This window comes from Ursus maritimus, unplaced genomic scaffold, assembly GCF_017311325.1.
Source record: "Ursus maritimus isolate PB19 unplaced genomic scaffold, ASM1731132v1 scaffold_18, whole genome shotgun sequence".
Taxonomy (NCBI): Eukaryota; Metazoa; Chordata; class Mammalia; order Carnivora; family Ursidae; genus Ursus; species Ursus maritimus.
The window spans coordinates 52,908,032-52,929,913 of record NW_024424230.1 but is presented as its reverse complement, the minus strand read 5'-3'; the positions used below and the strand labels follow the sequence as shown (position 1 = coordinate 52,929,913).

Genomic DNA, 21,882 nt, shown 5'->3' with positions numbered 1-21,882 from the left:
ACCTCATGGAGTCTTCTTGATTGGAAGTGTCTACAGAAGCTACGTGTATTTTAGCATTTCTGTAATCTTCAACACATTCATGGTTTGGTTCTCACAAACTCATACATTCATCTCAGAGTTGTCTTGGGTTTTGTTATCTCCCATCTTTTGCACGGATCCTTGGCATGTAGTCAAGTGTAAACACTGCCCTCTAGATGGCTCCCTCCTTTCTGGGGGGATTATCCGATGGCAGGGTCTCAGTTGCAATTTTGAGAGCTGGCTCTTGAGTTTCATAATGAAATCTCTTAATTTTTTAAAATTTACTTTTTATTTATTTATTTATTTATTTATTTATTTATTTATTTAAGAGCAAGGGGGGAGGGGCTGAGGGGGGAATCCCAAGCAGACTCTAGCGCTGAGCACAGAACCTGACACAAGGCTCCCTCTCGCAATCCTGAGATCACAGCTTGAGCTGAAACCAAGAGTCAGATGCTTACCCAATTGAGTGAACCAGGCACCCCTTTTTAATTTTATTTTTAAGTAAACTCACCAACCAAGTAAGGCTTGAACATATGACTGCGATCAAGAGTCATATGCTCTATTGACTGAACCAGCCAGGCACTTGGAAATCACTTAATTTTTTGGATATATTTATATTTGCTTTTCTAAATTTGGGTGTATTTCAGAACGAACTCAACCTTTCCCTTCCTAGTTTTATATGAATTCTAAAATGATCTATAGCTTTCTCCCCGAAGAGGTAACACTATTCCCCAAGAATTTCGGTTTTCCTTTTAGTTCCAGAATACCAGTTTACTAAATCACTTTGCTCTTCTTTTGAGGATATTTCCATTAATCTTACATAAAATTCTTCCTCCAGAGTAAGATTAAAGTGTATCAGTCAACAAATGTTTATCGAATGCCCTTTGTGTGCCCGGCATCGGACCAGGTGTTGGGCATGCAACAAGACTGAAGCCAGTCCCACCTCATGGAACTTCCTATTCAGAGTGGAGTTAAATGATTGCCTTTCTAAGTGTTACAAAATTTTACAAAGATTTACAAATAATTATCAAAAATAAGCAAAATGCTTTTTAAAAAAATCTGCTGTGGTATGTCTTTTAATCCAGTTCACAGAACATACTTCAGAAAGTAAGGGGTTTAGATAAATGGTCATGAAATGTGTGATACCAAAATGAACATTCTCAAATGACTTTTTTGAATATATGCTGGAAACGTATTTGCTAAATATTACCATTTCCATGGAATGATTCTCATTGTCTCTCATGGGTAATTTTGGAAAAAAGAATGGTAATATGAGATTAAGGTATATTTCTTAAAAATAATAGATCCTGGCATCACAAAAGGTTACTGATGCAAAGAAAATTATACGTGTGAAAGAACAATAACCTGGGCTTCCAGCAATTTTTAACAAGTATATTAATAACTCAGAAGGTTCTAACGGAGGGTGCTTGGTGAGCAGTCCAGCTCAGCACCAGCTCTGAAAAGACAGCCGAGAGTCCGCAGGTATTCTCTTAGAGCCCACCGACAAGAAGGATGACAATGTGCAGAGGGTAGGAGAGCAAATAAGCTAACGGAAACCTGAATAGAAAAGGTATTTCTTCTGTTGGTTTCAGGTCGCCGTGAGACAGCCCATCATTCTGATGGGAGATTTGCGAAAGCATCTTAGGCTATTAAAATTATTTGGAATGTAATCATTTTCTGTTTTCAATCAGAGAGCAGAAGCCTTAAAAAGATGATTTCTGTAGGTGATTCTGATGGGTCTGCTTGTTTGTTTTCACATCTCACGTTGAACCTCCGTCATTGGATAGTCAAGAGGATCAGGAATTTAATAAAATCTAGCATATGTTGAGTATCTACCAGATCTCAGGCACTATATATACAATCTCTTTGTATGCTTAATGACCTCTCTGAGGAATGCATTATTAACCGACAAAGACACCAAGATTCGAAGAAGTTAAAAATCCTGCCAATGTCAAGTTGTCAGAGTCAGAACAGATCAGGTCCATCTGCCTCCAGATCCTGGGCCCTCAGCCACTTTGTCAATATGCCCTTAAACCAGGAAAGGAGCAACAGTGGCCACGCACGCACCCTTACAAACTTTGGCTAGTGTTAGGGAGGCGGCTGGAAGGGAGAGAGGGACATTTTTGCAAACAGCTGCCCCTAGGTTTCTATAATAAATGAGTCCCAGTATTTTGACCTCTCCAAGACATTTCCCATGCAAAGAACCAAATACACCAACATTGTTTTATCTTGCTGCAGATGTAGAGGCTGCCCCTGAGTAATCTAGAACCCTGCAGATAGAAGGTCGCAGATGCTTGCAGCACAGCATGAAGCTACCCATCAGCCTTCTTCACATGTTCCATTATCTGGTGAGCTGGAAAAACCCCATCAGGCCAAAGGCCATCCAGTTTGGTGCCAAAATTAACTGTAAAATGTTTATCTATGTTAGGAGCTCTCCCCTGCCCCTCCTCCCACCCCTTCTCCAAGAAGTTCTAGAAAACTTGAATTCACATTCTAAATCTGTCTTTCAAGCTATGTCACCATCTTGGGCTAGTTGCATAATCTTTCTTAATTTCTTCAGCTAAAGTACAAATGGTGAGTTCCTGCAGTTTACAGCACTCTTGCTTATTTCAAAAGATAAATTTGTTCTGTTCTTTTCCATAAGTAATAGATAAGAAATTGAGCTTAAAGATGAGTTTGAAGATCAGATATAATTGATTTAAAATATTACTGACCTCAAGCAGGGTGACAAAGATGGTTAGAAGGTTAATTGTTGGGAACCTTAATTACACTTCATTCTTATGCTGTTTCCATAATTCAATGTAAATCATGGGTATGTGTGTGAGTGCCATTTCTCCTACAATTTTGAAGGCGTCAGCTGTTCTGTTTCTGAAATCTTCCCACACTCTTTAGCCAATAAGAAACAGGAAATATTAGCCAGACTGGAAGGTTACTGGACCAGTTGACCTGATTAGTGCCAACAAGATCATATTTAACAGTCTGGATACCCTGGAATAAAATGTGGGCTTGAGAAAAGAAGAATGAAAAATGGCAGGGATGAGTTAATTTTAGGTGCTATATAATTAATCATTATTTTTGCAAAGTCACTTGCGTGAATTATGAGATCATAAGAGTTTTCTTATTTTTTTTAAGTGATATGTTAATGCAGAGAACACAGTTTAACTTTGGTGATAGGGTGGAACTAGACTATGCTAATTAATACAGCTGACGTCTACAGACTGCCTTATAGTTTACAGTAATTAGTTCACAATATTAAAAGGTAAATATCATTCTCATTTACAGGCAAAAATAAAATAGAATTAAATCTAAGTTCTTTGATTCTGCAAACTGCAGATAGATTAATCTCCAAACTATAAGCAGCCTGGAGTAGAATAATTAAATAAATATATATATATATATATATAGTCTATTTAGTTTATACAAAGCTTTGGCTTTTTCTAAAACTTCCTAATATAAAAGAGGAAGATTTGAAAGATTGGACTTAAAACTCCTGAGTTCCTAATGTTTGTTGTTTCTTTCTTTCTTTCTTTTTTTTAAGATTTTATTTATTTATTTGTCATAGAGAAAGAGTGAGAGGGCACAAGAAGGGGGAGCGGCAGGCAGAGGGAGAAACAGGTTCTCCACCGAGCAGGGAGCCCGATGCAGGACTCAATCTGGGACCCTGGGATCATGACCTGAGCCAAAGGCAGATGCTTAACCGACTGAGCCACCCAGGCGTCCCTGTTGATTCTTCTTTTTACTATGCATAACTATCTATTAGTTATCTTCCAGTATTCCTTCTGCTCTTGTTCTATAGTACCTGAATTTTTAGCTGGGGCACTGCATTTCTGACTAAAATCTCTGAAGCTAGTTTTGTGGGGATATTTTCCCTACTGAAAAACTTTGAAACTCTTTGTCTGAGTGACACAATCCAGCATAGTAACTTAGAGTGTGGGCTCTGTGTGCAGACTGCCTGAATGGGCATCTTCGCTCCATCATGAACTCTGTGGCCTTGGACAAGTTACTGAACCTTCCTAGGTTTCCTCATCTGTAACATGAGATATAATAAAGGGAGAATTAGGTGAATCATCTCTGGAAAGTTCTTACGCATGGGAAACACAATTATCATTGTTTTAAGTCCATCAGCAAAAAGAGGGGACTCCTGAATTTCAGTTTCTTCTTTGCTTTGAATTGCCTGTACAAACTTTGGGCAACTGATTTGATCTTCCTGAATCACCTCCCTATTTTAAAAAGGAGGCGAGTATTAGATGGTCTTTAAGGTTATTTTGGGATTCAAGTCTATTGCAATTATTTAATTAGTTGGGATAAAACCCCAGGCATTTTGAATGTAATTGCTTGGTTTGCCTACCTAATAACTCCACCTGGGCACCATAGGAGCTCACAACATCCGGGTTCCTCAATACCTGTAGGAAATAGTAGGAAAGGGGTGTTCGGAACTGGTGACCATCTCTCAAGTTTGTGCCACTTTTCAAAACGAAGAGAATGTGAATGATTCCATACACACTGTTGTGACTCCTAGCAAAGTCACTCAAACCACACTTGACATAATGCAACTAAACTTGGGCCTTACTTAAGGCCATTCTCAGACTTTGAGATGCATCTAAAAGAGATGCAAATTTTGCTGTAAAAAGTATTCCTGTATCTCATGCTGTCCTCTTTTCTTGATTTACTCTCTTGCTCTGGTGGAGAAGCACATCCGCAATCTGAGGAGTGAGCAGAAGGTGAACTTTTGGAGATTCATTTTACCTTCACTCTTATTGATGGTTGGCCTGGGGCTAGAATTCTAGATCGGAAAATAACCTGTCAGGAAGTGAATAATTTCACGTTCCTGCACCGTTAGAGCTTTTCGAGCAAACTTTTAATGGCAGCTGGGTCGAGAAACTAGCCTTGGAGGCTAAAGGATAATTGAATAGCCAGTTACCTCCAGAAAGACTTGGAGCTTGATCCCCCAATGTGTTCCCATTTGAAAGGGGTGAACAGGCAGAGCCCTGGAGCCTGTCATTTATATCCCAAAGGATTATTAACAACTAGGGATCAAAAACTTCTGAGCTCCTCTGAGAAGAAGGGTCAATTTTGGGCCCTGTAAACACTCCTAGATTCACAACTTCAGGCAGACCCTCTCTGTGCAGGGTGACATTGGGCTCCCGACATGTGATCCGTAGGCCATGGGCGTGGGGCACTGATGCAGTTATTGCTGTAAGTAATAACAACTCTGATCTCTGCTCCAGAAATCTCCCATCTGCTTTCAGGGTAAAAATGGGAATAAACATAGATATTAAGAAGTTAGAATCTATCTTCAAAGTTTTGAACATATCTTGAGAAGTCTGAAGCCATATTGATTTTTTTTTAATGTGTAGCATATATATTTTTCTCTCTTTAAAGCTTGAAGAATCTTCTCTTCATCCTCATGTTCTGAAATATGATGTTTCCTGGCGTAGGGCTTTGTACTGGAAACTGGTAAGTCCATTTATCTGGAAATTGTGTTCTTCAAGTTCCGGAAAGTTTTTTTTGAATTATTTCATTTATAACTTCTTCATCTTTGTTTTCTCTTTCTTCGGTTTTCCTAGACCAATCTTCTAAAATCCTTGTTGTCCTTACTTTCCTTCTCTGTCCTCGATCTCATTTCTGAGAGATTTCCTTGACCTTACATTTTCAACATTTATACTAAGGTTTAAGAGAGAGTTTTTATTTGAAATCATTTTATATTTACAGAAATGTTGTGAAAAGAGGGAGTTTCCATACACCCCAGTAAACTTTCCTTAATATTTACATCTTACATAACTACAATATGCTTATCAGAACTAAAGAAACTAATATTGAAACAATTCCACTAACCAAACTACAGACTTTAATTTTGGATTTCACCAGTTTTGTTGCTTGTTTATTTTCCAGTAATTTTATTTTGCTGTTAATGGATCAAAACTAGGATCTCACATTGCAATTATTTGCTCTATCTCTTTAAACTCCTCTAATCTGTGATGGTTTCTCATCCTTTCCATGTTTTTCATGACCTTGAGGCTTCTTGGAGAGTATTGGTGCATTATTTTTGTAGATTGTGTCTCAATTTGAGTTTGTCTGATAATTTCTTATGACGACATTGAGGCTGTGCATCTTGTGGTGAGAATTCCACAGAAGTGATGTGCCTTTCTCTCTGGATCGTATCAGGGGTTCCTGATGTGCTGTGTGTTATTACTGGTGATGTGTAACTTTTTCACTCCAGTAATCTAGTTTTTGCAAGGTTTCTCAACAATAAACTTAACTATTTTTCTCTTTCTTAAAGATTTTATTTATTTATTTGACAGAGAGAGAGAGGGAGAGAGCACAAGTAGGGGGAGTGGCAGGTAGAGGGAGAGGGAGAAGCGGGCTCCCTGCGGGCTCCATCCCAGGACCCTGGGATCATGACCTGAGCCGAAGGCAGATGCTTTAACCGACCGAGCCACCCAGGTACCCTGAAAGATTTTTTTAAAGTAGAACATTTAACATCTCCTCCATCACATTCTGGGGGGCATGTAGGGCACTGCCCAAATGTCACCTTGTCAGGGAAGCCTTCCTGGACCACTTTATATGGACAACAACCCTGCCGACCTCCACCTGGGCATTCACTACCCACTGTACTCAGCATGCTATGACATACCATATGCTACCTTGGTCAATTTACTACTGGGATATGAACTCCAGATTAACTAGAATCCAGTCTGCTTTGTCCCTTCCAGTAGTTCCTAGATAATCCTAGAACTGTATACATTTCTCTTAACAGTTTTGTGTATGCCTTCCAGGCTTTTTTCTCTATAAACAAATATATTTAAATACACATAGGATCATGCCATACATCCTGTTTTTATCATGCTTCTTTCACGAAACATTTTTCAGTAACAGCACTAGTCTCATGCAGTAGGATTTTTGTTTCTGCATAGTAGTCCATTATTTGGATATCACCACAATTTATTCAAGTCTTAACTTTTACTCTTTTTGTAGGTTAATTTAAAAAACCTTTTTTAAAGCTGGGCATAGAGCCCAACATGGGGCTTGAACTCAGGACTTTGAGATCAAGACCCAAGCTGAGATCAAGGGTCTGACACTTAACCAACTGAGCCACCCAAGCGCCCTGTATGTTAATTTTTTTATGTGCGTAGCACACACCCTTCTAACAAAATATTTATGCATATCTCTGTGCACAATATATATCCTTGGGATGGATCTGAAGAAGTAGACTTTTTGGGTTGAAATATATGGAAAATTATAAAGCTTTGTGACCAGCTGCCAAATGACATTTCAGGACGTTGATGTCATTTATACTTCTACCAGCTGTGTTCTACAATTCTTTTTTCTTAACGCTTACATTAGTAAGTGTAGGAGGTATGGAATAATACCAGTTTTTCAATATGAAACTTAATACACCAGAAAGAATTGGAGCCTTTTCTTTAAAGGTAAAAATCATCCACTTTCAGTCTATTGCTTAATCTGTCACTCTAAAACTTTGCAAAAGTCACTTAAACATGGTGAAATAAACTTTTCAGTGGTTTCCTGGAGATTAGCTTTATCTTCTATAGGCTTTCTCATACTGACACTCATACTGGGCTTTGCTTGTTTTTACAAGAAATTTATACTAATATAAAAATAATATCCAATACTTTTTGGAAGGCCACACCATAGCAAGAAATAACTACCAGTAACATGTAGGTCCCCTATTTTTAATTTGTGTTTAGGAATGCACAGGCAGCAGGAAATCGTACTACTTGTATTGTCATAGAATGATAAGAACAGGATGAAATTAGATTTAATATGCAAGAATTATACTCTTGCATATGGCATTGGCAAATAAAAGATTGATCACTTAGAAACATTGGTAAAGTAATGTGTACCTTAGACATCTAAGTGTAAACCACTTAAATGTACATTTATTAACCTGCATTTTAATACAGGGTCAAGACCTTTCTCATGGGTCCAATAACTAGATTGTCATAATCAATGTCTTAAATAATTTATACCCATAATGCCACAGTTTCTTTAAAATAGAGAACTTAAAACTACTGTGAAACAATTATTGCCTAGATTTTTGGGGCCAATATTTTATGTTTGTCTCATCTGTATTAATATAACAATTTAGCCATTCAATTTTTAAAATATCTGAAGAACTTTTTAGAGAAGCAACCTTTTTCTCTTGTCATAATTATCTATCAGTCTGTAAAATATTTGATTAAAATACATATTAAAATTAAGAAGTACAACTAGCATAAACATCTCCAGGGTGGGAATGGGGGAACAGAGCAAACTCTTGATGGGCATGCAATTCAACTGACAGAGGCAGAAACCTGTGACTGTTCTGGAAGGTAGCCCACAGCCGTGAGCCCGCACTGGGCAATAAGCATCACACCAGGAATATAGTGCCATTTATAGTTAGTACCACATTCATGTTGTGAAAGAGTCATTTATTTTCAGTAAAGCACCTCATAATTTAGTTTTAATTCATGTTGTTCATTTGAATTTCATTGTTTTTGAAATTTGGTTTGTACTTAACTTGTAATTTTAATAGTTGTATAAGAATTATGATCGTAAGGGTTTATAGTTGGTTTAATTTTTATATGCTTAAGTAACATACTAACACAATTGACACCAACAACAGGGATAGGTGATAACTTTTGGTTTTAATTTGAAAAAGGGATTTGTGCAATGATCAAATATGAGAAACACCTGCCATATAAGCTAGGAAGGTATTGGTAAAAATTGATATAAAAATGGCATGTATCCATCTGTAAAATAAACATATCTTACATTTGTTCTACTCTCACCCTTTATGCACCCCACCCCACCCTTGCTCAAATAAACTCCCAGTTATTAAACAGACAAGCAAGGCTCCAACGTTAAGTACTGGGGCACAGGATTTGGGGAGAGTGGATACAAAGTTGTGTAAAACTTGACCCCTGCTTTCAAGAAGTCAGTCTGGAAAGAAGAAAATACACATAACATAATTACTCTTTCAGCCAGTAGTTACTAGTTAACAAGCAAAAAGATAAGTGTCATGAAAAAGCAGACATGGCTACTTTGCAAAGTCCAGCCCATGGTCTGAGCCTGTTGCAGCTTCTTTTTTGCACAATGAGTTTCACCATTAAAAACTGTGATTTGAGGGGTGCCTGGGTGGCTCAGTCATTTGGGCGTCTGACTCTGGATTTCCGTTCAGGTCATTATCAAGCCCTACATGGGGCCCTGTGCTCAGCAGGGAGTCTGCTTGAGAGTCTCGCTCCCTGTGCTCCTCCCTCCCCTCTCTCTCTCAAATAAATAAATACTCTTTAAAAACAAACAACCCGAACCCCCAAAAAACTGATTTGTACCTCCAAGAACACTTTATTCTGAACTCACCTCTCTATGGTCTAAAACCGCTATAATAACGACAGATTGTTCAATTCTCAGTTGTTAGCACATTTAATGTTTGCCTTTATTATACCTTATTGTTTGCAATTACAGATGACCCTTGAACAACGCGGGGGTCAATAACCCTGACCCAGTCAAAAATCCACATAGAACTTTTGACTTCCCCAAAATTTGACTAGGAATAGACTTCCGTTGACCTGAAGCCTTCCCTGTAACATAAAGTAGGTTATTGTTATCCTCTCCTCACCCCTCCTCACCACTGTCAGGGAAAAATATGCAAAGTCTCCACATGATCTAACCAAACCTGGTTGTTTCTGAGTAGGAACAGAACCTAGTACGAGACATTGATTTGGGAAATAGCAGAGTCATCAAATAAACTAAACAATAGGGTTTGGTCTTGAGGACCAATTCAAAGGGTTGAGGAACCAGATGGCCCCTTGGCCCTTCAGGGGCTTTTGCTCTAAGACCTCCTCCAGCCAAGGGTCAGAGGAGGGCCACCCAGGCTCGAGGGGGAGCCTTTTGCAGGATTCAGCTTTAGGAGTTTGGGGAGATAGAAGTTGAGACTAAGTTTTGATAAGACCTAAATGGAAGTAGAAAATGTGTCAGAATCTGGGAATTAGGGCACCTGGGAGCTCAGTCAGTTAAGTGTCTGCCTTCAGCTCTGGCCATGATCCCAGAAGCCTGCTTTTCCCTCTGCCTCTGTCCCTCCCCCCTGCTTGTGCTCTCTCTTGCTCTCTTTCAAATACATAAATATCTTAGAAAAAATCTGAGAATTAGTCCTTCGTGATGGTCAGATTAGTTTAATGATTTAGTAAGGGGAAGTGACAGGTCCACAGCTTTTAGCATACTGGAAAATTCTTTCCCATCTAAGAGGCGGAGACAAGTGATTATATTTTCTTCTCCTCACCTTTCTATATTTTATAAAGCTTCCATTATAAATGTGTGCCATTTTATAATAAAAAGTTAATAATTATATGTGAAATATTAAAACATTGTGCATTAAAATTAAACCCAAACATAAAATAAGCAAATGTCATGTATTATATTTAAACATCAAAGCTAAATTATGTTTTTTCTGGAAGGAACTTTAGAAATAAGCCAGTCCACAATCTTGTTCAAAAAAGTGGAAATCCCAAACCTAGAGAACTTTGTATTTCTTATGTAATGACTGACAGATCTAGAGATAAACCTTTCTCATTTTCACTCTTGTGTTCTTTCTTTCGTATCTCCAACATTATATTTCTCTTACATAGAATTTTATACAAATGATTCCATTAGGAATTAAATTATGTTCAAAACACCTATCAATTCCTCCTAAAAGAAAGTCCTGCAAAAGTTAAATAGATACATATCTTTGAAAGAGGATTAATCTGCTGTTCCAATATTAGGAAGGAGTCTGTTACTGCTATAGTCCTAAACATTGGGGGGGGGGGGCATGCCTCACAATAAAATCAAAATATTTGTCAGTTTGGAAATTAAAGAAAGACAATGTATCAGGTACCAAAAATCCTTTCATTGCTGAATAATAGAAATGGACTTTCAACACTTTCCTTAGTTCTTAAAAATCCTTTTGACTGCAGGGTTTTTCTTAGATCAAATGTCTGATATCACATGGAAAGCAAACCCAATAAGGAGATGCTCAAAATTAAGTTTTATGCATAATCATCTTGGAGGTGTTATTGTTATGTGTAGTTTAAAATCTTGTTTGTTGTTGTTGTTTGGCTTTCAGAAATAGATTAAAACAAAAAGTTACTATCACCCACAATATATCTTATTTACTTTTGCTAAAGGCATGGTATTTTTGTTCCAAAATTTCCTCTTAAACCTATGATGCTTCTTTGCCCTGGCTCATCTTTTATCTTTTGTCCTTTGGACTATTGAAAGTTTTTGGTTTTTGTTTTACATGATCTCTCTGGTTTTAATTTCCCTCTTTCCTGCATAATGCACTTTCTACTGTTCCCAGGTTTTTCTTTCTTCTTAAAGGTTTGCTACAGTTATCTTTCACAAACAAACCTGATTCCATCCTACCCTTCCTCACAACACTGTTTTCTTTCTGCAAAAATAATTTGTCTTTTATCTCTTAGATTTTAAGGGTTTCTCTTTATTCTTGATATTCCAGTGTGGACTCTATTTTTCTTACCTCTAGAGTGTACATTTGGCAGGAAAACTCATATTTATTTAATAAAGGAAAATTACATCCAGAATCTCCTAAATATTTCTTCTTCATCAGTCTTTACATTCTGTTTTTGTGCAACTTCTCTCTCTCTCTCTCTCTCTCTCACACACACACACACACACACACACACACTAGCTGTTCAATCCTTCACATTTCACAAATGCTCTTTCAAGTTTTGTTCTTATTGTGCTTAACCTCTTTATCTCTCTAAGCAGCATTCTTTTTTTTTTTTTTTAAAGATTTTATTTATTTATTCGACAGAGATAGAGACAGCCAGCGAGAGAGGGAACACAAGCAGGGGGAGTGGGAGAGGAAGAAGCAGGCTCATAGCGGAGGAGCCTGATGTGGGGCTTGATCCCATAACGCCAGGATCATGCCCTGAGCCAAAGGCAGATGCCTAACCGCTGTGCCACCCAGGCGCCCCTCTAAGCAGCATTCTGAGTGAACTACAATGTATTCTCGTCCAATTCAGTAATTCATTCATTTCCAGGCTAGCATTTATATCATCATTTCATTGCTGCAGTTTTCATGTATATTAGTTTTCTATTGCTGTGTAACAAATTACCACAGCCTTAGTAGCTTAAGTCAACATACATTAATTATCTCAGTTTCAGAGGGTTAAGAGTCCGGGCACAGCCTAACTGGGTTCTCTGCTCACTATCTCACAGGGCTGCAATGAAGTCATCAGCCAGGGCTGCGGTCTCAGCTAAAGCTCTAGGCTCTATTCCAAGCTCAGTGGTTGTAAGAAAAAGTCAGGTCTTATGTCTGTAGGACTGAGGCCCTCAGCAACTAGAGGCTGCTTGCAATTCCCTGCCACATGATGGGTTACTCTTTCGAGACCAACAGGAGAGCATCTTGCTGCTTTTGGTTTCTTACCTATGGATCCTCTTTTTAACGGATCACCTGATTAGGTCAGGCCCACCAAGGATAATCCCTTTGATTGACTCAAAGTTAACTGATGTGAGATCTAATTGTATATGCGAAATTCCTTCACTGCTACCGTAGAATGTAACCTAATCATAAGAGTGATATCCCAACATATTCACAGATCCTACCCACACTCATAGGGTGAGATTTATACAGGGCATGTGCACCAGGGGGCAGAAAACTTGAGGGTCATCTTATAATTCTGGCTAACACGCTTGTTTTTTTTTTTTTTTCTCAGAAATTGTAAATGAACTATTTCTATATGTTTTTAAATTTCTGCTTATTCCCTAATAATTGTTATACAGTTTTTTTGAAATACAATTGATATACAGTATACTACATAGAATTAAAATGTATAATGTAATTAATTCTGACATATTATTTCATGACAGCATCACTACATAAAAGATAATGCACATTTCTATAACTCAAAAATTTTATTGTAACTACAACTCCTATGAATGAATGTTTGTATGTAAGCCTCTGTGGGACATATGGTTTCACTTCTCTTGTACAATCACCTAGGAGTGGACTGGCTCTGTTGGTTGGTGGGTGTATGTTTACCTTTTAAGAAACCACAAAATTGTTTTTTAAAGTGACTGCACTATTTAAAATTTTCATCAGCATTGTATAACAGCGCTAATGCTTCATATCCTTGCCAACACTTGGTCTTTTTCATTTTAGCCATTCCAATGGGTGTAGTGGTATCATTTTGTGGTTTTAATTTGCAATTTCCTAATGACTAAAGATTTTGAGCATCTTTTCATGTGCTTTGGGGCTGTGTATCTTCTTTCCTTGGTAAAGAGTATATTCAAATCTATTGCTCATTTTTTTTGATTGAGTTGTCTTATTATTTAGTTTTAAGTGTTCTTTATATATGCCAGACACAAGTTCTTTGTTCCTCCATTTCTCTTCTCTCGTTCTAGGACTCCAATCTTACATATATGTTAAGCTGCTTGATGTTTTACAGATCCACTTACTTTTTTAGTCTTTTTTTCCCTTTGATTTCATTTTGTGTAGTTTCTATTTACTGTGTTTTCAAGTTCACTGACCTTTTTTCTGTAGTGTCTAATTTGCTGGTAACCTCATCCAGGGCAATTTTCATCTCAAATATTATCATTTTCACCTCTAGAAATTTGACTTGGGTGTTTTATATCTCCCTTTTGTTTTCTTGTATGCTTACGCTTTTCTCCATCCTCTGAAACATAAAGTTTTAACAGCTGTTTTAAACACTCTTGTCTACTAATCCCATCAACTGTGTCATTTCTTGGTCTGGTTTTTTTTTTAATGTTTTTCTCTTTGTTATGAATCATATTTTCTTGCTTCTTTGTATGACTGATAATTTTTTATTTTATTAAGTATTTATGTTAATTCCAGCATAGTTAACATACAGTGTTATATTAGTTTCAGGTGTGCAATGTAGTGATTCAACAATTCTATTCATTGCTCAGTGTTCATCATGATAAGTATACTCTTAATCCCCATCACTTCTTTCACCCATCCCTCACCCACCTTCTCTCTGGTAACCACCAGTTTGTTCTCTATAGTTAAGAGTCTGTTTCTTGGTTTGCCCCTCTCTTTGTCTTTTTTTCCCTTTGCTTATTTGTTTTATTTCTTGAATTCCACATATGAGTGAAATCATATGGTATTTGTCTTTCTTTGACTGATTTATTTTGTTTAACATTATACTCTCTAGCTCATCCCTCTTGTTGCAAATGGCAATGTTTCATTCTTTTTTATGGCTGAACAATATTCTCTTGTATATATACACCCATCTTCTTTATCCATCCATCAGTCAGTGGGCCCTTGGGCTGCTTCCATGTCTTGGCTATTGTAAATCCTGCTGCAATGATCATAGGGGTGCATATATCCTTTCAAATGAGTGTTTTTGTATCCTTTGCGTAAATACCCAGTAGTGCAATTACTGGATTGTAGGATAGTTCTATTTTTAATTTTTTGAGGAACCTCCATACTGTTTTCCAATGTGGCCGCACCAGTTTGCATTCCCACCAAAAGTGCGTGAGGGTTTATTTTTCTCCACATCCTTGACGACGCTTGTTTCTTGTGCTGGTATCTTTTTTAAAATCACATTCGAGACATTGTGAATTTTACCTTATTGGATGCTAGACTTTTGAATTTCTTAAACTGTTTTGGCCTTCATTCTGGGATGCAGTTAATTTACTTGAATAGTTTGACATTTTTAAGGCTGATTTGAAACTTTGTTAGGCAGGTTCAACAAAGGGCTCATGTGGCCCCTTTGGGAGACAGTCTCTCTGTGGATTTTCCTAGATGTCCCAAGTGGTAGGTCTTTCTACCCTGGCCAGTGGGAATACACTACCCCTAGCCCTCTGTGAGATTCAGGGGTTGTTCTGCTTCCTTCCTTCTGCTGGTCTCTTTCCTAACCTCCACACACCTGGATTAGGACTCAGCTAAAGACCTGAGGGGATCCCTCTACAGGTGTCCAGAGCTTGCTCTTCTCTGTTACTGTGTCCTAGGAACACCAGCTGCTTTGGCCTCCACCAATTCTGAACTTGGGGCACATCCAGGCTTTGATTGTGTTCTCCCTTCCTGCTCTGTAACGGGAAATTCTCTCCAGGCAGCAAGCTACGGCAATCATGGGGTTCATGAACACTTTATGCTGTGGGTTATAACCCAGTACTACACTATTTTATTGTTCAAATATTCCAGCTTTTACTATTTTGAGTTTTTTTGGGATGGCTCCCAGGTCCTTTGGACAAGCTCATCTTTTAGTCATTTTGAATACTTCCTTACTTTCTGGCACTACAAGATGCTCCAGGGTCATCTTGTATATTCTCTGCCCCATCCCTGGAATCAGCCATTTCTCTCTGCTTCCTTTTACTGGAGAATGGTGTAAGAAATCAACATCTGGGGGCGCCTGGGTGGCACAGCGGTTAAGCGTCTTCCTTCGGCTCAGGGCGTGATCCTGGCGTTCCGGGATCGAGTCCCACATCGGGCTCCTCTGCTGGGAGCCTGCCTCTTCCTCTCCCACTCCCCCTGCTTGTGTTCCCTCTCTCGCTGGCTGTCTCTATCTCTGTCGAATAAATAAATAAAATCTTTAAAAAAAAAAAAAAAAGAAATCAACATCTGAGCATTGGGTGTCCATTAGCTTTTTAAAAACAAATTTAATGAACTATTGGAGCCTAGATAAAACTCACGATAATTTCCTGTTGATCTACATACTTTAACATGCACTGGTGGTCTGAAGTATGAGATTTTTAATGGCATTATGGAAATATGAAAATTTAAAAATGACAAGATTGTACAATTGAGGATAGGTACACTTAATTATAATTTAATTCAACCATAGGGTAGCTTCCCAAGCATTTGTTTACCAGTTTTAATCAGGTGTGTACTGGGATATGAACAGGGTTGATTTTTGAATTTAAAATAATAGACTTTTAGGGGCGCCTGGGTAGCGCAGTCGTTAAGCGTCTGCCTTTGGCTCAGGGCGTGATCCCGGTGTTCCGGGATCGAGTCCCACATCGGGCTCCTTGGCTGGGAGCCTGCTTCTTCTTCTCCCACTCCCCCTGCTTGTGTTCCCTCTCTCGCTGACTGTCTCTCTGTCAAACAAATAAATAAAATCTTAAAAAATAAAATAAAATAATAGACTTTTAAAGTAAATGGTAATTGAGCCTTAACTGATGGTATGTAATTTAAAATAATATAATTTCCATGTTTTGTTACATTTAACGAGAGTACAGAATAGTGTTATTAAGTAAAGAATGATTAATTTGAAGCAAAAAAATGAGCTCCTATACTCAAATGATGTGCTTCAAAACTGTTTCACATTTTTCACTTTTCATACCTTGTTACTGATCTATATCCCTTGATGCTATTAACAGTCACAAGTGGCTTCAGACTATTCAGAGTTAATAATGATTGATTCCAGAATCAGGATTAATCCCAACCCCACACTAGTGGACCACTGTGACTGTCACAATTCCAAAGAAGATGTAAATAGAGAGCAGATCAGGAAAAGCAAAACAGAGTGCTTGAGCAATGGCTCAGTTATCCAAGACCATTACAGTGGCTCTCCAAAAGAGGGATGTGTTTAAATATGTTTACCCCCTCCCAGTTTTTTTTGACTCAACTTTACCAAATCTCAAATATTGTTTCCAGCTCTACAAAGTTTCTTGATTTCCAGGAAGAACATACCTAGTGACTTCAGCCCATCTCCTTTTTCAAAATGCTTAGTAACCATTATAATTGGTATCTTCCCTTTGGACCTTAACTACAGCCTAATGAGTACTTTATAATTCATTTTCTTTTATTACACTAAGTTCCTTGGTTATTATTTGTTTTCCTAACAAGTGAAGTTACTTGAGGCCTATAATTTATACTTTTCCCCTTTTTACTAAACCCAGCTTTTAGGATTCTTAGGTTTTGATGGATCATTGGATATTTGTTGAATAAGGCTGATACTCAAATATTGGGCTATTTATGACTTAAAAGATACGTGGCGCACACATTTTGGCAAATATACACATTGAATTCAGTATTTGAGTTAGGGAAATCTGCAATCAAGGTGTCAGAGGGCTATGTTCCATCTGAGGTTCTAGGAAAGAATCTTCCTATGCCTTTGTCCTAATTTCTGGTCATTGCTAGCAATCCTTGGCCTTCTTGGCTTCCAGCTACATCACTAAATCTCTGCCTTTGTTGTCATATGGCTTTCTTCCCTCTGTGTTTCTGTGTCCTCTCCTCTTATAAGGATACCAGTCATATTGAATTTAGGACCCATTCTAATCAGTGTGACTTCATTGCAACCAATTACATCTGCAAAGATCCTTGCTATGGAAGATCACATTCCGAGTTTCTGGGTGAACATGAATTTTGGGGGAACATTATTCAACCAAGTAAAGACCCTTCTCCATTACTCCTTTTTTTTTTCTCATTGTTTCTTAGAACTTTAATCAGTTACAAGATAAGCAGTGAGCTGATTATGTTCTTACTTGCTTTTGATGGCCTTTTACAAATCATTTCTTGTTATGTTTTTCTCAGCATTCATGAATTATAAGATCATCAATAACTCATGAAGATACATTATTTATTTTAAACATGCTCATTAGTCAAGCTTCATATATTTTCTTGGGCTTTTTGCTTGTCTTCTTTAATTATCCTGCTCTTTTAGAGCTTGTATGAACTTCAAAGGTCAGTCAATGCATTTTTCATAACTTGTAATGAATTTCTTTGGTTTCATTTCTTAATAGGCCTTTCAAAAATGGAAAATATCTCTATCAACTGATTCTTTTCCCATTTTTAAGACAATTGGAAAATCTACATGGCTGTATTTTTTTGATGCAGATATTTGTGACTTCAAACAACAAAGTCCAGTGAGAGAAATGTGAGACATAGACTGTATTATATCATAAAAATGGCGATGCCACTCCTGTGTCAAAGGAACAGTGAATGTGACTGGAAATGCTTCTTACTTCTATCCCCATTGTTGTAGGCTCAACATAGACTTTCAAATCTCTTTAGGTAAATCAAATGAGCTGTTTGGGGAAATTAAACAAAAGCTGGCCAGTGTGGACAATGCACTGGAAGGGAGTAAGAACAGACTTAGTTAGGAGGTGGTGGCATCGTGCCATATTGCGGAGTGATGGTAAGCATCAGAGGACCAGCTGTGCCTGGGCACAGGAAGTGTGTCTCCCAATCCCATCCACAAGGAAAAGGATGTCCAAAGACTAGTGATCTCTGACTTCTCACTTCATCTCCTTCTCCTCCCTTGGGGAGGAAACAACTCAGGGGATGTCGAAAAATGGAAAAGCAGAATCTCCAATATTCCTGGCCGGGGAAAGATGAAGAAACACTTCCTACATCCCGCTTATCTGTAAGACCTGTCATTTCTATCTTGAAAACATACCTCAAATCTATCCCCCTCTTTCCACCTCTGCCACTTTCACCTTAGGCCGAAACCCTTTCCTATCACATTGGGATTATTGCAGTTCAGGCCTGCGCTGCTTGAAATCCAGAAGGAAGGATGTATGAAGGCCCATGGGGTCTCCAAGTCTATCAGAAGCCTTCATTACAGGGTGTTTTCCTAGGAGTTAGTCAATGACGCTGTCTTGTTTCCACCTCCCAGCCTGCCCTATTGGGTATGCTTCAACAGGTTGGTCCCTTGGAAGGGAGTTGGCTCACACCTTGAACCCCAACCAAGCAGACATTTGCATCTGATCAGCATGACTAAACGTTGCTCCCTCTTCCTCTGTCATATGCAAAACTTAGCATTAAGTCAGAGCCCAGATGTCCTGTCCCAGACTGGCAAACACCTTCCCATCCCACTCCATCATTGCAATGTTTTTCTCCATCCATAATGTATCAACTTGATAACGTATGTATAGTTATTTATTCCTGCACCCTGTGGCTTAAAACAAAAAGAAATGTATGATTGCAGTTTCTGTGGGTCAGGAATACAGCAGCAGCTCAGCTCGCTGCTCCTGGCTCAGGGTGTTCATGAGGTTGCAGTCAAGATGTTGGCTGGGCCTGTGGTTATCTGAGGGCTTGACGGGGCTTGCGATGTGCTGCCAAGATGGCCTCCTCATGGCACGTTTATGTTGGCCGTCCAAGGTCTCATAGCTCACCACATGGACCGCTCTCTATATGGCGTCTGACTTTGCCCAGAGCTAAGGATCCAACAGATATCAATATGAAAGCCAGAATGCCTTTCAAACCATCACTCAGACACATTCTACTCATTAGAAGCAGATCATTAATTCTGGCTCACAAATCAGGGAAGGAGAACTAAACTTCACCTTTCGAAGAGAGGAGAGTCCAAGAATTTGGGGGCATATTTTTAAATCCACCCCCACCAATGTATCTTCTCTTTCTGAATTCTGCTCCTTCCTTGCCAGTGCAACTCCTTTGCCCATTCCAAACCTCACCTCCTCACTCACCCACCCCAAACACACACACACACTTTCTGATCTATTTCTGTATCAGTTAGAATTGGTTTGGGCTGTAGTAACAGGACAGTACAAAATAGCAGCAGCTTAAGCAACAGTAGATGTTTATTTCTATCATGCTATAAAAAAAACACTTGGGCAGGCAGTCCTAGGCTGGTAAGGTGGTGCCTTCATCCTTACAGCCCTGGGCTCTACCATCCCTAGGTGACGGTCCTCATCCGGTCCTCATCCGCATGGTCTGAGATATCTGTTAGGGTTCTAGTTATCACAGCTGAAATCCAGGCTGTGGGATGGAGGAAAGGAGAAAGGAAAAGTGTGCTAGCAGCCATTTAAGAATCTTCCTGGGAACTACAATACTGCCTCCATCTCAATGGTCAGCACTTAGCTACTTGTAAACACAGGGTACAAAACATGGGGACATATGATTTATAAGGTAATGTGAATGTAGTCTTTATAAGTTGCCCTATGCTCAGCTAAAAAATCAGGAGTTCTCTTGCTAAGGAAGAAAGAATGACTATTGACTATGGCGAATATTCCTTTGACTATGCAACTGTCTATGAGTGCTTTTTTTCCCCACGTCATCGGACTGCTTCCGTGTTCTCATTGTGTGGCAGTTGATGTCCCCCAGAACTAATGATTCGAGACAAATCAAGAATATACGCACAGAACAAAGTCACTCCTTCCCCAAGGGAGACGACTCCAAATCTCTCTGAGTCCCTGCCTCCTACTCCAAGCCCAGGGTCTCTGCATCACATGCGATCTCTTCCTTTAGGTTACGTGTTGCTTCTTATGGTATGAAAGCATATAAATTAAAAGATGTACATGGATATGGAAACAAGATATCCAATAAAAATTCCCAGTTAGGGAAGGGGAGGAGGAGAAACTGGCCTCCATTACCGGTCATATTCATTATCCAATACCTCTGAGCAGAAGGTGAGCGCTCTCTCTGGTCATGAAGAAGTGAATTCTTGGCTTAGCTCATTTGGTCGACCCTGATTAAACTCTCTTGTCCATTGTCCTTTTAGGTCTCTATCTCTGCTTTCTGGGACATCATCTTCCGTGGCTGCATCTGAAGTCAGCACTGGGGCAGGGGCCCTTTTTGGTGGGCGATTGCAGTTTCGGAAGCCTTCTTCCTGCTGGTGTGGGTTTTCAGACCCACGGATTTTCTCTTTTCTTTTCTTTTCTTTTCTTTTCTTTTCTTTTCTTTTCTTTTCTTTTCTTTTCTTTTCTTTTCTTTCTTTCTTTCTTTCTTTCTTTCTTTCTTTCTTTCTTTCTTTCTTTCTTTCTTTCAGTTTGAATGGTTACAGGCCAGGGTTGAAATTCCTTCCTTCCTCCCTCCCTCCCTCCCTTCCTTCCTTCCTTCCTTCCTTCCTTCCTTCCTTCCTTCCCTTTCTTTTTTAAAGATTTTATTTATTTGTCATAGAGAGAGGAAAGCGCACAAGCAGGGGGAGGGGCAGAGGGACACAAGCACTCCATCCCAGAACCCTGGAGTCATGACCTGAGCCAAAGGCAGATGCTTAACCAAATGAGCCACCCAGGCATCCCCAGGGTTGAAATTTCTTTTGTGAAAGAGTTTCCTTAAAATTTGATAACCTTCTGATCTATTTGCTTTAGTTACTTCCAAGTGTATTGAGCCAGGGATAATGTCTTAGATAATTTTTAAGCCTGAAGACAGGAATTTTATGTCCTGGCATCTAGGCTCTGCCTATTCGCCTTTTCCCCTCCCCCAGCACCCCAGCTCTCCAAAAGATGTTGCCAATCCTGAGACATTTTGAAACATTAGACAGAACCTGATCTTTGCCAGTGGTCTAGGTCCTACTGACTGGCAATTGCTTAATGGAAAATGCCTGAGAAAGGCTTGGTATTGGTGTACTTTAATTGGATTAATGGCAAAATATTCTGCTATGCAAAATATATACATATATTGTATTATAAATTTTAGTGAAATAAAGGATGTGTAACATACAAATAATGATAAAATACGCAATGCTTTTTATTACAAATTCCTTATAGCCAGTCGATTCTGACAGAATGCTTTCTTTGTTTTTGCTGTAACTCTCTCCTCTGTAGCCAACCCATGGTTGTAATTGATGACCAAGTGTAGTTCCAACATGAATGCTTGTTGATATATTCATTGCTAATGAGTAAAAGGAATGGGAAACAATGTAGAGGTAAGTTGGATCTTCAATTGTTTGTCAGTGGGGTGGCATCTTGTCAGTTGTGGAACCGGGTAAGTTTCCACATTTTGGGAGAATATTTCTGTAATTTTTTTTTTTTTTGTATTCACTATGTAATAGCTGTAGACACATTTTAAGATTTAATCTGCATTATTATTTTCTCTATCACTTTCTTAAGCGAGGCAATCAACAAAACAATAACTCAACCACCGATTTGCAGTGTTTGTCATATCAGTTTCCATGGTATAAACACTCTTAACAACAGTTGATTTCAAGTTCCTAGTGGCAACTG

The 21,882-nt window shown here is 38.7% G+C and overlaps 1 long non-coding RNA gene across 1 annotated transcript; it reads left to right on the top strand.

The window, feature by feature from the left end:
• Nucleotides 1-2,272: 2,272 nt before the first annotated feature.
• LOC103662586 lies at nt 2,273-21,578 on the top strand. The gene is made up of 3 exons (XR_568478.2): nt 2,273-2,366; nt 5,401-5,475; nt 21,484-21,578. It is a non-coding gene; the product is annotated as an uncharacterized LOC103662586 (long non-coding RNA).
• The last annotated feature ends 304 nt before the right edge of the window (nt 21,579-21,882 follow it).